The 16,639-nt window shown below is 37.4% G+C and overlaps 1 protein-coding gene across 1 annotated transcript in view; it reads right to left on the bottom strand.

The window, feature by feature from the left end:
* LOC128467598 (doublecortin domain-containing protein 1-like) overlaps positions 1-16,639 on the bottom strand; it is a 91,476-nt gene that overhangs the window by 25,865 nt on the left and 48,972 nt on the right. The gene's annotated exons all lie outside the window — the stretch shown is intronic.

Below are 16,639 nucleotides of genomic sequence, written 5' to 3'. Positions count from 1 at the left end.
GTGTCCTCGCTGCAAATGCAATTCTTTAAGCAGCCAATCGGAGGCATGAAACCTCCCAGGTCTCCCTAAGTATTGTTTTTCCTTTCCTTGGAGAAGGGGTTAAATAAATGCATATACAGTATACTTTCATATACATTCATTGTTCAAGGGGTCCCTGGGACACCAGAGTGTCCCTTTAATTAACTTCTGCACAAAGGTTTACATGAATATTTAAGCCTATTGTTTGAAGATAATCAACTTCCCCAGAACCTCACTTTGAGTAACGCAGCATCCCAGGATAAGAGCGTTTAGAACATTTTATAAAGTAAAGAAAAAAAAGCAAACAAACCCTAATTTTGTATTTTTTGTTTCCTGTTTTTTACTCTATACATATAAGAATATGAATGTTATTGCAAATGTGTATAATTTATATCAGACTTGTGTATGCATTCTTTTGCATACCTCCCAAGTGTACCTGTTTAGTTAAGCCCCTCCCCAGCCACACCCACTTCGCCACCCCTTACTATAGGATAATGCTATACATAAGTACTGGGTGAGTAACCCCAATCCTCTTTGAGTACTTTAATATGCATTATTTCATAACAAAAAAAACAAATAAAACAAATGAATTAGAATGTTCAGAAAAATCTGTTCTTCATCCATGAGCTTAAATTTATTACCAGCGATTGGCTGCCTAAGGTGTCAATCAGTGGCAGCAAAGTGCTTCCACTGGAATCAATGGGAGTAGATCCTGTCACTGATTGACAGCTTAAACAGCCAATCATGAATACTTAAAGGGACCTCACATCTATCATATGCATTAAAATTGCTCCTCTTTCTGGGATTGGGGTATGGTTTTTAGGATATTTCATTGAGTAGTGTGGGTATGATTTTGTTTTCTCTAAGGATACAAAAAAAAATTATTTTCACTACGCTACAAGTACCTAAGAGCATGCGTGACTTTAATACATATGTGAACTGGAAAGCCGGATTTACTAAGCAGTTTTCTTTTAACACAGCATTACATTTAAGTCCTTTAAGACTTTCTCTGTGCAGTAAGTTTCTCCGCAAGCCTTCTAACCAACTACTCGAAAAATTCCTTTAACACATTTATCGAATGAGAATTACAACAATTTCCCTGGATGCCTGCATCACTCTATTTACCGATAATAACTATTTAAATCGATACAATTATTACTTCTTATGACTTTTATTTATGCAAAACTTAAAGGTACAACGGAAAAAAAACAACAAAAAAAACACAATAATCGAGTCTATTTTCTAAGCTTCCATGAACTCTGGAATGTTTGTACACAATTTAAAAAATTATGAATTTTATTAAAAGAAACCAAAATGTATTTATTTATTTTTTTTTAATCCCCTGTCCTCCAACCATTAGATCTTTTTATTTTGCCACTGACCCGGTCTGCGAAGCTACAAGTAGGCAGCTGCAATTGTGGTACAGATTTCACAGAGGATAATTACTGCGGTGACACTAGGACTGAGAGGTACAAAGGGAAAAAAAAAGGCCCCACAGGTTATTAGCACTAAACACTAGGAGAAATGAAACGAAGCCTCGGTACGTAATTTCGAGGCCTATCAAGCTTCATCAGAAACAGCAGGGTGGAAAGTGCTGTACTTCATAATCTCACTCTCTGACTTTTGTTGAAAATTACAGTAATTAAAAGAGAGCTAAGTACTTCTCAGGCAAGGGGTCTTTTCTTTATCCATCACCTTTTAGTTGGCTGCTGATTCCGTGTGACCTTTTCCTTGGCTCTGTCTGTTGCAGTCAACACAGATTTCTGCTGAATGGTTCTCTAAAACCTAATTACTATCTGCTGGGTGATTCGGTATTGATCAAAAAGGTGGCATAGCAAAATACGAGAGAGAGAGTACCAACACTGTGGCCCTAGCAATCGAAAACTAATTCCAGGCCCATAGAAACGGCTCTTCCATCCCACTTATTAGAAGCAGCTGTGAAGTTGCCAAATCGATACAAACCGCACTGAATTGCCTCTTTGACTAAAATGTTGGGGTTTTTCCTATATATATATATTGTTTTTTAGAACTGACAATGAGTAGCCTCTGACATCAAACGATGGTGCGATAATGTGGTATCCCATTAAACTAATACCGTGTCGGACAACATTGCACTCGGAATAGCAAAATCTTTCAAGGAATTATCTAGAGATGTTTTGCTTTGTCACCAGAAAGGGACTTTATAACATGATGGCCATTTTTAAAACATAAGCATTGTATTATAATGCAAATAAAAAGTAGATGCTTGATAAAGTTTTTCTTCACACTCAAGGACTCGGAACTTGATCTGATCCAGAAGGAGGTCTGAGTTCTATGTCCTGGAAACAATCATATTATAGGAATAATCTATAATATAACAAATATTATTTATGTGTTTACTATGCATTGTGTTTGTTGGGCTTATTAGAATTAATCGGGCCACCCCACGTCAGCCCAAGTTATCATTTAAATATGCCACACACTAAATTCTCATGCTCAGTAATTTTAGCCAAAATGCAACAGAATAAAATGGAGTACATGGAGAGATCCTAGGATTCCCTGCATCTCAAGGAATGTAAAATGAATTGTATTTGCTCTGAAAAGTATATTCCAGTAGAAACCTCCCTCTGCGATACTATGTATAGATACTGGTCTCTGGCAGTCCAACTAAAGAAGAATGCTTATTAAAGGGAACAAAAAGCCCTTGTCTGAGGTAGAAACTGCAGCCCTGCAGCTGGACCCCCACCCACAGCGTTTGCCGAGTCAGTGCAGGAGATGCAGTAAGTATATCACGTGCAGGAAATGCGTTTGGCCGGACACCTGTCCTGCAGGAAAACTAGCTGGAGGATGGAGAACGTAGCAAAAGCAAATGAGGCGTTCTGCATTAAAGTGCATATGATGGCTGGAGAGTCCTTTTAAAAAAAAAAACTGAGCTCTCCCCCCCATGGGACATGTGACCATGGGTAAGCAAATTCCAGCAATCCATTTTTTTAAAGATAAAGTTTGACATTAGCATAAATAATATAAAATTCCAGCCACATTTTTGCATAGAAGCAAAACTACAATTCCACATATATGATTTGCATAATAAATGAAAAAAGAATATTAATTGAAAAGTATCCTCGCTTGTAGTAGATTCCCAAAATAGCGTTCCCAGCGGCATCACCCGCAAATCATTTTACAGCTGACTTAACCTTAAAATGATCAGTAAAATCCATTAGCATTTTGGTTTAATATGAACTTGCGTGATATATTTGACAATCAGCACATTCAAAGGTATGTGTTATTCTCACGTTCCACCTTATAACATATGGTATTAACCTTTAACAAATATATTTTTTGCATACATTTGTTTGAGAAGGTTAGTTGAACTACTGGTTAGAAAAAGAGGCATTACTGTTAATATCTGAGTTATTATTATTGGTTTATACATTAAAAGGGAGAATAGAACCGAAGCCCAAACAGGTGGTGCACACACACACGCCAACACACACACACATGCTAACACACACATGGGGCTGGTTCTAATGTTTAAACTGCTTGAAGCTTTACCAGTGGAGAACCAATAACAAGGTTAGAGGCATAGCAGGGTAAGCACTATGTACTTACCTTACCACCCTGTGGTGCATTGAAGTAGAACGCTGAGACATGATGTCATATCCTACGGCACAGCTTTGGTGCATGGTGAGGAGGCCTTGTGGGAGCAAATACACAGACCTCAAAAGTATAAACAGTCCAGAGAGTTCTATGAATTATCAGCCATCCACGGGTCACAATGGGACACAAAAAGTCTTGATAAAGCCCTGCCCCATTTTCCCTACCCCTAACTACATGCAATAAAAGCAGCCCCTTTTGGCTGTTGGGAGAAATGATTTTGAAGGAGTCTCAGATGACAGCCAAATAATTAACAAAGGGGATTCATTAAGATCCTTTCTGGAACAATTACACTACTCCATTGAAATCTTCCACAAGCAGTTGAACACCTCTTCTGCCCAACTCCAGAGTGAATGGGGAGAGCAGAAAACATGAGCTTCACATCAAAGAGTGAACATAAGTTATCTCATGAACCGTTTGTTAAAAGGCCCCATGTTTATTATCAGAGGGGCAAACATAATACCTGAAATCCTTTTTTCCAATTATTTTAGAAAACAAAAACAAGGACAACCAGCAGAGTAACAAAGCTGCGCAAAACCCAGGGATACATCACCCTCTTGGGCGTTCTGCCCCTCCGCTATGCTGCTGCTTAGTTGATCTCTCGAGCCTCCATAGTATGAATTACAAGGCACTTGAAGACAAAGATATGATGTGATATTATTTGTATCAGAAACCATTTGTTCTAAAGTCCTTGACCTTTCTAATGATGGGCAGTGCGGACACCACTAGAGCAGTTTTTACAGCTATTGGCCACTTTGTGTTATTTCCTTTAAGATCCATTGCTTGAAATCCCTTTTTATTATAAGGGTGGAACCAACTAACTTACTTACTTCATAGTTCACTTCAAACAATGTGAGAATGACGGTTTATGGAGGCTTTTAAATAACAGTGAAAGTGCTTTCTGATGAGGCAGTTCCAGTTGACCATCCTGCGATGGAGCTTCCACGAGAGAGAGGTTTTGTTAGAGGACAATTTCGGGTAACCCGTAGGTAAAGGCAGATCTCAGTATTAATAACTTATCAGAAACCTGATTTCGTTCAAACAATTAAACATTTATGTGCTAAATAAACTAACAAAGATTTGCCCCATAGAGTTCCATTTTTGTTTAGATTTGGTTGTCATCATGATGGAAACCATAGTGGAAATAAATTGAACAAAACGCAGTTTTGTTTCTGGCTTTGGACAATTCGACCGTTTAAGTATTGCAGAAAGACCACCTTTTTCTATTCCAACTACGCTTGGAGACAATATGAAGCTTTAGAACATCCCAGCCTTCATTAGAACTTGGTATTGAAAGCCTAAGTAGTTGAACCAGGAACACATTAGTCATTATGTATACAACTAAATTAATGCACGCAGGGAATTAACTATACAATAATTCTACATGCGGCAAAAAATGGTAGTTGCATTAAAAGACGAGCTATTTTACAAGAATACCAGGTGTAATTTCATTTCGACACCGCATATTTTATATAAACTCTAGTGCATAATAGCAGATCTCTCTTTAAAATTGTGAGTGGTGTCAGCAGGATAACCTGCATCCCTTCATCAGTCACTCCATGCTTAGTGTGATTTCAATTCACAGCCTTTTTAGTAACACCCTGGCAGGTGTTCACTAAACATCCTTATTGTCTCTCTCTGTCGTAGCATACAAGCATCGGACGGCTCTAATCCCCTCTACAAGCTTCAGCAGTATTTGGAGAATTTCAATCACAAAACGCTTTGATATCTTTAGCATCCAAGGTTCGATTCAATGGGATTTTGTTATGAGAGGTTTAATTGGTAGAGGGAGGACCTTTTTTTTTGTTTTTTTCTTGTTTTCATCTATTCTCTGCTATTCTAACCTCCTCCGTGTATCTCGCCAGCCTGCGCTGTTGTAGTTTGACTATACAGAATAACAAGACAAATTCAAGAGAATTCTACTTCTTAAGCCAAAGAAGTATGAAAATCTAATTCAATTAGAAAAAGGATAGACATAAAGTTTTTATTGAAAACTTGCTAAAACACTGAATAATTCCTTATCTTCCCATGACTTCTAAAACACTGTAACAATAACAGAATAAATTGCACTTATTTCTGAAAGTTTGTGTTCTTTTGTGGATTCGGAATATGAATGTTCTTTAATCATGCGGATGATAGACAAAGGACAGCATGGAACATTACAACAAGGCACCTGTCAATAATCTTTTGTGGATCTACCGATGAGATGCATCATGGACGGTCGCACTGATTACATTCTGCGGTAGCAAAAATAAACTTATTATGATATACAGCTTGGACCTTATTTTAGCTATAGACGTTTTCCCAACCAGCATTACAACTCTACTCCACCGATGCCTGAATATTGTGACCTGGATTACGCTGCCTATGTGTGAACTTCAGCTTCTTGCTGTCACCTCATCTGATGTTAAGACTTTGCTGCTTGAATTTTGCCTTCGACTTGCCAAGCTCACTAATGGTTGGACATTTATTGTGTGATCAGACACGGTTCCATCAGGCCATGTCTTGCCATGTCTAACTTTTTTGCCAGGTGAGTACATGAGTGGATTGACCCTGATGCCCGCGATCCTGATGTGTTCAACATAGCTCAATGTAACACAAACACATAAAAAATAAAAAAGGCAGCGACATCAACATCGTGATAAATTCTTCAAGAAGAGGTATTAAAAATGGAGCTGAATGTTGAACATAGAAATCTCCTTATATTATCATTAGCTGATTCACTTGATTTCAAGCCATTCCCTGCCTTATTCATCTTCGGTTTCATTCACTCCTTCTTTTTAAACTATGGTACATTTACGAAGGATCTGAGACTTGTTCTAGCTGATACATTGTAGTGTGATACACAATACACATCAATTAGAAATCGTCTAACGCTTTAAAAAAATTAGAATTTAAAAATAGAGTTAGAAACGGGTGCTTCTGTAGACATTTTGGAAAACGGATAAAACACACAAAATACATATGTAAAAAAAATGCATACTGAGCTATAAATAAATTTCCATTAAATAAACACTAAAGCAATTCCCTGCTGGGCCCAGCATGGAGCACATTATGCAAAACATACAGTTTAATACATTAACCTTTATGTCATCAGAGAAGCGAGGTATTGTACTGAATCAAAGCACTTTCATGATGAAAAGAAATGTTATATTTTATTAAAAAATGCTTGTACAAGACAATATTCATTCACAAGAAGACTTTTTAGGCTGAAATATATAGAAAACTAGGCGCAAGATGAAGAGCAAAACAAGAGATGTCAAAGAAGTCAGAGCAACCCCATGTAAAGAAAACATGAAGAGCTTAATTCAAATAATCACAGGGTGTGAGTAATGGCGTGTGAGTGCATGAGGGGACTGGGCCTTACATCGGCATTGGCGGGACCAAGTCAACAAACATCAGACTTATCATAATATAGAGTCTATACACTAAGCTGCTTAAAAACTGTGTGGCTGCTGACAAGGAGTACACATCAGAGTGTTTCTTATGGAAAGAGAGAAATACAGAATAGGGTGGCAGCTAAAACCCATTTGGCTGTCCATTCTTCCTGATGTAGAGACTTTAATCAGTCGTTGGTCTTGTCGTGGCTTCAGGAGCCGTTTGCCTATCCCATGCCTATCCCATGATCGTTTAAATTCCCTCATGGTATTAATCTCATATACCTCAAGAGTGTTCGTGAACTATTATGTATCAGCTGATACACAACAAAAGAACCAAAAACAATACTACCAAGCAGCTGACTATGAATGTTAAATTGGTATTTATTAATATTTATTGATTTGTACGGCTCCATCATATTCTGCAAGGCGGTACAATGGGTAAACAATAAAAGTAAATATTGGTTAAATATTGATACCACCTTCAAAGCAATAAGGCACAAAAAATGTGTCATTCATGCAAAAATAACACAATTTTCTTGGTAGTTTAGTGGCTTCAGTTAACATATATCTGCTCTTTGATGTCAATTCAGATGTTTAGTAAAGCAGTAAAATGCAGCAAAATCACCACTATTAGAAACATACAATGAACAGCTAGCCGTCAACAGACCCCAGTGTTCATGGACTCCGGGAGGACTTTATTGCTAAGACAGATCCTTCATATGTAATAAGAGCCTTTTGCAACATCTCCAAACATATATGTAGCAGTTTCCATACTTTGAGAACACTTGAGTTGAATTCCATCATTGTGAAATATTTCACATTATTGTTTTAATAGATTATTTAGTTATTTTAGCAGGTGATGCTAAACTAATCCCACATTGATCATCAAGCTTTATCTTGCCGGGGCTATTTCCGAGACATGGTAACTCTTTTGTGTTAGCAGTTTTTCTTGACCATCTTTGACCCAGTGCTAGTCGAGCTCAGCTGTCAAGTGCAATCACCGTTTGTCAGCAGTAACTCAGCCGTTCCTCCACCTGACCATCACAACTCTTTATTATCTCAAATACTTTTCGCCCCAGGGTCATGATCATTTAAACGTCGAAGCTGGTGTTATACCTTATAACAAGATTGTAAGCCTTCCTGGTTTTTTTAGCACTGCTTTCAACACAAACTTCCTGCATGTCGTAAAAGAATAGGAAAAAACTTTTGTATTCTCTTGTATTCTATTGTGATCCTTATTTTTCCCATACAGCTGTTTTCATAACCCATTGTTACTTGGGGAAATTCACTTTATTCATTTACCGTGTGAGTCCATTAAGCAAATACATGTTTTTCTTAGGTCTGTCTTATTCAGTAGTCAAAAATCTTTTTGGCTAAATTCTTCAAATCTACATTTTCATTTACGACAACATGTAGCTACAGCTCTAAAATTATACTTTCCTCGACTTTTAAAGATCTGAGGAGGAGCTTCGATGGTGTAAAGGTGAAGCCATACAGTCTACAAATCCAAAAGATGGGAGTATTTTATATAAAACTTTTTATGACTGAGGGCACTTTGTACCCTAACGACTAGATCATCTAGTGGCCTTGATTGGTGATCACATTGATCCTACTGGTTCCCACAGGACTGCCTTCATTACAAGCCATTCTCCTGCCCCAGGTACCAGCTGGATCCAAGCAATGCTACTCTACAGATGGGACTCCAAGCCATGGTAGGCTTTAAAGCCCCTATTTCCATGATGGCCTAGAACATTATAAATGTACAAGTGTTGTAAAAAAGGCATAAGGTATACAAATGCAGTATCTTTCTACTTGGAGGATAAGGTTGTTGTACATATCACTGCTGGGTCAGTTATATGTAAAATGTTCTTCCCAGATTAGCACTATGCCAAACCCCAGCAGAAACCAACAAGAGCCTTATATGAAAAAGATTATAAGTTCTGGATAGCACAGAAAATGGCTTGGTCAATGTTTTTATAATCCCTTTCAACAATATAATGTTGCCTGCACAGCCTTAAGCTGTCATAGAATGTTACCCCACAAGGGCATCTTCTTTGATGCCTGATCTGGGACAGTCAAGCCGGCACAGAAGCAGACTTGATTAACTAAGTATATAATTAATGTTAACTTAAATGTACAGTCAAATCCCTTGAGATGGTTGGGGTCCTATGCTCACAAAGGAGTCCCTACTTGGGATCCCTTCTACTAGGTACGCAATCCCAATTAGTTGTCTTCCAGAATCCTCAAATTATTGAGGATTGTGTTCTCTCAAATTCACATTTTCCAAGAAAACTTTTGATGTGAACACAAATGTATTTTACTCTTTGAAGCTACAGTGCGGCTTTGTAGCTGTTTAAAAAGCCTCAAAACCTCAAGAAAATCAGACCTAGTGATTCCAAATACCTGTAGAATATAAATTGACATTTTAATTACACGGGCACAGCATGGACCTTGAATTTATATACTCTTGAGAGCACAATTATAAAAAAAAATCACCTGGCCTTTTTTTGGATCAATCAACTTGTATTTCCCTAGTGAAGTATTTCGAAAAACCGCATACAGGTATTACAATCGCATTCTGTTTCACTGGAGAGGAATAAGTCGCATCGGGGAACTCGAAGGCTTTGCTGCCGTTTTCCTGCTAGGTATTGGCACGTTTTGCCCGGTGAGCTTTAGAACAACCTATCAATGTTCATTACGACTTGCTTGCCTATATATCACAAACAGTGGGTAGGTAGTGCTGAGGACAGTAACCACGGAAAGCAATAGCAGGACTGAAGGCATCTCGCCGTGAATCTAATGATGAGGAAAAAAAGTGTATGTTTCAAATGCTCATCGTATGGTGCTAGCCAAGATATGTGACAGACTTGGACAATGGCAAATGCCGCTGCTAGATAAAACCGATCCAACGCAAGCGAAATTGTTCAGTTGAATCAAAAGCTACGAGTAATTTGTCTGTTGCAAAATCAATACGTGGGAATCAATTCGATATCTTCGTAATGGTAGGAGGGATGAAAAACAATGCCTTAAACAATCTGACGTTCTGTGTACACATAGCTTCCTTTTTTCTATGTAATAAAATGTGCAGCAATAACCAAACAAGGTGACTTGTACTGAAAGTGTTAAAAGTGATTGGCAAAAACAATTTGTTTTTAGAAAAGGTTTTTTTTTTTTATGTTATTTATCTTTCTTGACCATATCCTAGATAGTTTAACTGCCAGCTAAATATGTGGGATTTTATCAATGATATCAAATAACCAAGTTTGAAAATGTCTACTTTTGGCTTTCTAACGTCCTCCTAAAACTTCCTGTGACATCACTGCACCATTGGGGGAAGAATGACCTCATTCATGATGTCTGTACCTTGGACATATGAGGAGTGTGATGCTATCAGGGATAGGCTCCTCATAGATGTTTTTGGGAGATTCAAAGGATTACCATGTCCTCCAGAGACACAGGAGGGGGACATGGTAATTATTTGACCCAAAGACTCAACAAACTTATATAAAATCACAAAGCTGATTTGTACACCTTTAAAATTCTTTAAATAAACCTAATTTTCCTGAATGAAGGTACACTGGAGGAATGACATTTAGTTGCTTAAATATATGTTTCGTGCTATGGTTATCTATCTGCTCCGGAGTGGATTGGGTTCTAAATGTTTTATCCTCTTGAATAAATTGCTTCAGAAGGCCAGAACCACAGAAAGAGTTGGATGAGCACAGAAGGTACACAGAAAGAGGACAGCCAGGCACAGATGGGAATTTATAGAAAAATGACATGGACTCCGAAAAGTAACACAAGAAATTGCTTATTCATCATTCTCCTCATTTGGACCAATGTTGCAAGTTCTTCATCTTGTTAATTACTCTGCGTACTCTGATAATTATTCACGGGGTCCTGCTTCAGGTGCACTTTGAGAAATCATTAACTGCACTGTCTAGCTTGTTAAGCAAGTAAACATTAACAGGTCTGTCATTTTATTATTTCTTCTATGCATTTTATCATATAAACGACAACCCAGAAACTTTAAGAACATTTTCAGTTTACATATCAGAATCCTAACGTACTGAGATCTTTTGTTTGTTCCTCATTACATGATATTTACTTAAAGCCAGCAGATTCAGTAAAATAACAAACCGGTAAAAAATGAAGAAGAGGGCCCTGCTCTTGCGATCTTATAATCTAGTCTGTGATTGAGGGGGAAGTGAAACAGAGAGGACGGCTTGGACGAGGATGAGTTGATAGGGTTTGGATGATCTGTTACTCATTAAGATGGTTTGATTAGGATGCTGGCTGAGAGTGTTAGTAAGAAAGGTTGTAACGCTTCTCGAAAAAGGTGGGTTTTCAGAGAGCTTTTGAAATTTGTGTACAAGGGAGAACATGGTAGGAAATTCCACAGAAGGGGTGCAGCACCGGTGAAATCCTGAATGCAGGAGCAAAAAGAGATAATGACGGTAGAAGAGAGACAGAAGTCACGAGAGGAACAAAGAGGGTGGTTAGAGGTGTATTTGGATAGGAGGGTAGAGCTTTATACGGGGGGTGCAGATTTGTTTGAATTTCATTCTGGAGGGTGTGGGGAGCCAATGGAGCAAATGGCAGAGTGGAGCAGCAGATGAGGAACGGTGACGGAGAAAGATTAATCTAGCTGCCGTGTTGGGGACGGGTTGGAGATGTGAAAGGTGGGAAAAGGGAAGACCAGTTAGTAGGGAGTTACAATAATGCGGACGGGATATCACAAGGGAGTGGGTCATATTTTGGTTGTTCCTTTGAGGAATGGGTGAATTCTGGAGATGTTTTGTATTTGGTGAGGGGCTGGATGTGCCCTGGGTGCCAAATACTCTAGGCGTACCGCGGCTTACAAAGGATTGCTTAATTGGCAACTGATAGGCTTTTGCCGCTCAAACTAAAAGGGCATCCTAGAAAGTGCCTGCATTGTTTTTATGTGATTAAAACCTTCAGAGTGGAATAATAAAATTACAGATCTGCTCTATTTCCTTAGACAGAAGAATAGAATTATAGATCTGGTATTATTTCCTTAACACTCTATAAAGCTAAATTAATATTCCTACTGCGTGGAACAGCACTTTTAAATCATATAAAATATTGTGATTAGCATACGACTCCAATCAACCTGACTAGAACTGAGTTGGCTGAATACCATTTTAGGAGATTTTCTTACATTTCAGGAAAGTTTACAACATTCTAAGAACAGATTTTTTGTGCTTCTTGGGTCCACTGTGGTTTAAGCGATCTGCAACTGATGTCTATGAATTTTGATCAGCACATCTTGCTGTTACTGCTTGACGAAGTATGTGGACATCTAGAGGGGTGATTAGAGACCTTACTCAAAGTAATTTACCCCCCTGGGCTCTGCAATCCCAGTCCTTTTATTCACCAAAGATATTTTATGGAACAAAAATGCACTAGGAAACTTTAAAATATATTGTTTATTACTCTTTATTACCCTTTTTTTCTAGTAGTTAACTTGCTTTTTCCACAGGAGACAGCTAGCAAATTCAGTCGGGAGGAAAATCCAGATGTATGGCCCAGTAATGCTTAGACATTCCCTGCTCTGCCCAAGACATATTCACTTAAATAGATTGTGTAGAAAACACATATAAATGAGCAGGGGACCGATCTAGTCAATAAATGCTACCTAAAGTCTGTGTTACAATATAGACCCTGGCAACCATACTTTCAACCGTCTCGGGTTTGACCCTGAAACCGTTTGACCTGAAATATAATAAAACCAGTGCCTGTTAATCCTTAAAGGAACAGAAGGTCAAAAGGCGCCAGGGGTAGCGTTTGGGAGGGTTTGTCCCTGGGCTGATCTGACATTTGGGCCTCTTTGTCCATTAAGAATACAAGAATACAAGAATATCAGACAAGACCAAGGATCAGTAAAGGTTTACACAAGAACAAACATGTTTTCCCTAAAAGGTAAGTCAGCAGAAGAATTAACAAGATCTTCAATAACTTCCTATTTTGGGAAAAGCTTCATTTTTTTTCTTTCTTTTGGGTTCAAGAATACTTTTTTTTCTATTTAGCATGGCATAAACTTCACAGACATATAGGCAAAGAGTGTCACATGGCACATACTAATTGTTGCGATTAGGTCTAACAAGCAGGGTTCCCCGCTGTTCTGAGAATGTATTTGACTTGTGATCCTGACATCTGTGTCTTACAAGAATTTCACTCTGCTCTGACATTCCTTCTGATGTTGATCCAGGAATTAATGGATTGTGAAAAAAGCTGGCAGGATATCATTTAAAAAAATAGAATTCGTGGTATACTAAGTGATGAAAAGGTATCCGAATTTAAATAATTTGTGTCTGATATTAACACTTTTAGTTTCTTTTTTTTTTAAAAAAAAAAAATCTTCCAGAAATGAACCAAAACAAGCCACCAAGCAAAGGACATGAAGTTACGGAAAGCATCCTTTAAAGAAAGTCTTCCAAGATGGTCTGATCTATAATATCTGATTTTACCTGATAATTATTAAAGTAATCCTTAAAACATCATTAGAGCAATATTTATTTTATTATACAAAGAGCAGTAATAATTGTGATTTAATGTGAGCGTTTAAAAGCATATATTAATAATAATTAAATAAAAATAATTAAATAGGAATAACGTAAAGGTCTTGTAATGTGTGCAGGAATGAAAACTGACCAATATTGCCCAGTTACTTCTATAGAAAGAAAATGTGTTCTTGGAATTTTATGATAAATGAGAATAGTATGTCCATGTGTATTGTTCTGCAATTTGCAGAAGAAAAAGGTACCTGTCAACTTGCTTAAAACAAAGGATTCTCTAAAATTTTCCACATCGCAGGATATCGACATGTATTTCACTACTGGTTAATTACTAGATGCCAGAAGGATTTAAACATAGCTCAGTCAATGACAGTAATGTGTGACAGGCAGCAGGATGAGTAACTTTAATGCATATTCCAATGGAAGGACCAATGGAACGGTGTATAAGAATGTTCTACTCGGGCTTCCAAGGCAGAAAAAATGCCAAAGATGCAATAGTGTCACGGTCCGAGAGCCAGTCTAAGGGGCTCATAATATAATTCATGATTATATATATATATATATATATATATATATATATGTACACTACCATTCAAAGGTTTGGGAATCAACAAGGACTTTTCTAGCTGTAACATAATTGCAAAAGGGTTTCCTAATGATCAATTAGCCTTGTCAACTTCAGCAAACACAACGTGGCATCAGAACACAGGAGTGATGGGAGTGATAAAGGGTCTCTGTATGCCTCTGAAAATATTCCATTCAAAATTAACCATTTCCAGCTACAATAGTCATTTACAACATTAACAATGTCTGCTCTGTATTTCTGATCAATTTCATGTTATTTTTTATTAACAAAATGTGTTTTTTTCTTTTAAAACCTAGGAAATTTCTAAGTGACCACAAACTTTTGACTGGTAGTGTATGTGTAAGTGTGTGTGTGAGCATAAATGAGTATAAGTAAATGTGTGAGCAGGCAGATGTATGTGTGAGCATGAATGTGTAAATATTTGAGTGTGAGAATAGATGTGTGTGAGCATGGATGTATATGTGTGAGCATGTGTGTGTATAAATGCTTGTGTGTATTTGAGCATGGATATGTATAAGTGTGTGTGTGAGCATGGATGTATAAATGTTTGTGCGTGAGCACTATATGTAAGTGTGTGTAAATGAGTATTTGTGTGTGTTGGCATGAGAGAGGCAGAGAATGGTATATACAATATACTGCATTATGTATTACAGAATGTTTATTTAGACATAAAGTAAAGACACCATTTTTTGGGGAAGTTTAAGACATTATTAGTAAAGAAAGTATTACAGAATTGGGCAGATCAGATGCCTCCTGTGAAATTTAAAAGGTAACTCTACCTTTAAAAGATTTGTCTTATTATTTTTACTATTAAAAGTAGTCTATACAGAGCATTTTTACTTCTCTTCCGCACTTCTGCGTGTTTATGGAAATTCCTGACATCCTCCATAGTACTCTCTCCAAACGAGCAAAACAACTTCCGATACATTTATCTGTTACATTCTGGCCACTACTCGCAAATACTGACAAACCTATTAACCTCCAATATACATACTAAAGAATCTCCCAGAGCTCTCCCTCCACCCAGAAATGGGGCAGCGTGCTATGCAAATTTCCGAGACTCAGACATCATTGTCACTAGGCTATGATGGAAACATCTGTCTCAAAGGACTAATGTGAAGGGCTTGTAACCCTCTTATATAAAGTGTCAAGGACTGTTAAAAATAGAGCTTTCCCTACTCATAGCCAAGTTAATTGCATTAAGATACAAAGCACTTCTATCTCCGACGACAGACTGTGATGAGGTTTATCAATCCAACGCTGATCAACATCTATGGAATGGTCAGAATCCTTAAATGCCCATACCTCTCCTTATTAAAGAAGAATCAGTAGTAAATTCTACAATTCACGAAATAGACAACAATATTTGTATTTACTGAAGGGTTTTTCACCATAAAGAGGCTATAAGGGTAATAAGGCTTGCCCCATAGAGATGAGTTTTAACTGAAACTAACAAGTTTTAAACAGAATTTTATGAAAAATCATTGCATATACAAGAAATAATTTGTTCCCTCTGAAAAGGGTTAATAGGTTCGATTGCAGATTTTAAGTTCATTTTTTTTTATATCTTAGAAACAAAATCCAGGGCTCGCTATCAGAGAGCATTATGCATATTCGAAAGAGAGCCACATGGACTTTGATTCCCCCAGGATTGATGAACAAGTAGAAGATAATAAGAAGTGACAAGAAGCAGATGACTAAGGTCTAATTTAATGTCATCCTCAGTAACAATATACCTTGGCCTTGGGAAAATACACGGGTCAGTGGAAAAACAGACACGGCATAACATATTGCAAACTGACGAAGTATCTTTCTGTAACAAACCAATAGCAGATAACAACAACTTACACAAATGTATCACCTAGCATGAAATAATAGTAAAGATAAAAATGATTACTCTTATTATTGTTTACGTTAAAACAAAGGGAAGTAACCCGCATGAATTGCCGGCAAGTTCCATGGACTCCAGATACTTGTCAAGGTTTAGACCATTCAAGAGGACTTTCTAAGCAAGCCCATAGATGCCATTAATGACAGCCATTGCTAATCAATATCCTCCTACGTTGGCTGTAGATAGTGGCAATGTGTGACAGTTCTAAGTAAATGCTGAATATCATATATTATGTACGGCATGGATTTGTCACATTTCTACTAATTTGCACAAAGATGAATAAACCAATCGATACTTTTGACTACAATGTTTAATCTGTGTACTAATTCAACATGAACTAAAGATGAATGTCTCCTTTCCAATGTCACCTGCCTGTGATCTGTTAATGCATTCCAGCAGTCAAAAAACACAATCCCAATTTCTACATTTCACAACTCTGTACACTATATGTGTGTTTCTTTAATGCAATATATAGAAACCCACCATATACATTTACTACGGGTAAAGATTCTGCAAGGCTCTGTATGATCATCTCGTCTCAATAAGTTATCTCACACATATTGTTAAAACACTCTAATCCTCCAGTTTTATA

The sequence above is a fragment of the Spea bombifrons genome, chromosome 10 (genome assembly GCF_027358695.1).
Source record: "Spea bombifrons isolate aSpeBom1 chromosome 10, aSpeBom1.2.pri, whole genome shotgun sequence".
NCBI lineage: Eukaryota > Metazoa > Chordata > Amphibia > Anura > Pelobatidae > Spea > Spea bombifrons.
Note: the sequence above shows the minus strand (reverse complement) of the source record. Positions and strands in the feature narration are given on the sequence as shown.